Source organism: Sinocyclocheilus rhinocerous, unplaced genomic scaffold (assembly GCF_001515625.1).
Source record: "Sinocyclocheilus rhinocerous isolate Xijiao unplaced genomic scaffold, SAMN03320098_v1.1 scaffold511, whole genome shotgun sequence".
Lineage (NCBI taxonomy): Eukaryota > Metazoa > Chordata > Actinopteri > Cypriniformes > Cyprinidae > Sinocyclocheilus > Sinocyclocheilus rhinocerous.
Window position 1 is genome coordinate 78,418 of NW_015656163.1, and position 2,560 is coordinate 80,977.

Here is a 2,560-nt window from a genome sequence, read left to right on the forward strand (position 1 = left end):
CTACTCTACCAGGATCAGGAAACAGTCCTCCATAAAATGTGCTGCACACATCTGAATATTTGGGTTGAACTGTTCTGGAACAGTGTTGTAAATGCAACTTAAAGGGATAGTTCACCCAAAAATGAAAATTAGCTTTACAGCGGATCGCAGACTTATAAGTGCATTACCGCGACCTATCTCTCAAGTGGACCATTGACACTCCTAATTGAGATTGTAGATTGAGAGTGTCAATGGCGGATTCGACGAAGGAGCGTCCGGCGGGCTTGTGGCAACCACATGTGACGACACTCTTAACTTTTATAAAGAATAGCTCTTTGGATTTGAGACTTTAGTCTTTGCAACTTTACAGATATTCTTTATGCACCAAGAGCTTGTAACACTCCAAAGAGAAAGGAAAAATTGAAATCGCATCATATGACCCCTTTAATTAATTAGTTATGAAAAATAACGCGATTAAAACATTTTAGCGCAGTTAATGCACTGGCCCCGCCCCCAGACCTGTACCTCATTTTACATTCCTATATTATACAGTTGACAAATATGATGCAGGGCAACAACTTCATGAATGCAATTATGGCCTAAAAATCAAGATATTGGGGCAAAAATGCTCCTGTATGAGTTTTTGTCTCATATTTATATCACATGATAAGCGATATCACACGAGCAGTAAGAGCAATCACAGGAATGCTGTTTGTCCTGAATATAACGAGTGTAAATGTGATTTTACACAACAGTTCAGTAAATAATAAGTTAATATTGTTATATTTTAAACACAATATATTCAGTTTTGCCAACAAAAATATTACCTATAAAGCCACTGCAGAATTGTTGCGCGTCTGTGAGCAACACAGCGGTGTTTAGTTTCAGAATGAATCTGCGTTTTGAATGAATCGTGTGAATCAATGATTCAAAGACCCATTCATAAAGAGAGCCATTTACTGAATTCCCGAATGAATCAACCGTTTGAATGAATCGAATGCATGAATAAAGACATTTACCGCCACCTGCTGGCAGTAATTTTTAATTATGTCATCATTTACTCAAACCTAAATGACTTACTTTCTTTTGTTGAACATAAAATAAGGTATTTTGAAGACTGTTAGTAACAAAGCTGTTTTGGTTACCAATGACTTCCACTGCATGAACGGAAAAAAAAAACTGAGATGTTTCTCAAATTATCTTTTTTTGTGTTACATAGTTTATGTTAGGCAGTTTTAGCCTAAACATTTATGTGTAATACATTTTATGTTGAATCAAATAAAATATTTATTTCTAAAGATACTATCTGTAATGTCTACTTAATACTTTAACACAAAAATAGCATTAAATAATCTTTTGGGGGTATTTTCACAGCCAAATGTAATTTGCGATTAATTAATCAACACATCATGTAATTAATTAATTAAAGATTTTCATCGACTGACAGTCCTAATATATATATATATATATATATATAGTATATATGTATGTATATACTATATATATATATATATATATGTATGCATGTGTGTATATATGTGTGTGTACAGTATATATATATATATATGTGTGTGTGTGTGTAATGTTTACCCTGTCAAGTTGGGAAAGCACATGTGCTAGTGATGTTAACTAGTTCAGCTTCTCAGGAGTTTTGTTCATCTGTAATCAGAACTGATCACACCTGCCATTCACACTCATCAATCCGCTTCATTACTGATATCAGCTCATCTCCAGCAAACAGTGCAGAGTCTTTGTGTGTCGACTTCCAGTCATTACAGACCTACAGCGCCAATGAGCCGTATCACAAACCCACATCACACTGCTATTGTTCCTGGAGAAATCCGCTTTCAGCGTCTCTCCGATGCCAAGACGTGCATCAGAGCTTCAGCTCGTGTGTCTGTCAGGCTTTGTGCTGTAGTTCATTCATCAGTGTCAGATATCCACCAGATCCAAACGAGCGCCATACATCTTGTGATTCACCAACAATCGTGTCTGGTTTATTTGTGGGTAAACAAATAGCAGAATCAATCTGACAGTCGTTTGAGACATGAATTGCTGTTGAAGACCACAATCACAGTGTTATATGTGCTGATGTCATGTGTTTCTGTGGGAATAACAGAAACCGCACAGTCAGTGTAAGAACTACACAGCATTCTAAAGGGTTAGTTCACTCAATTGATGTTATTGTGGTTTTCCAAACCAGTATGACTTCTGGTTTCAAAACAACAACAGCATTTGACATTGACTTCAGAAGACTTGAAATATGTGACCCTGGACCACAAAACCATTCATAAGGGTCAAGTTTTTGAAATTGAGATTTATACATCATCTGAAAGCTGAATAAATAAGCTTTACATTGATGTATGGTGTCTCAATCGAAATACTGAGAAAATTGCCTTTAAAGCTGACCAAATGAAAGCAATGCATATTACTAATCAAAAATTAAGCTTCGATATATTTACAGTAGGAAATGTACTTCATGGAACATGATCTGTACTACTAATCCTAATTATTTTTGGCGTAAAAGAAAAATCGTTAATTTTGAAAAAAAACCCGTACAGTGTATTGGCCATTGCTACAA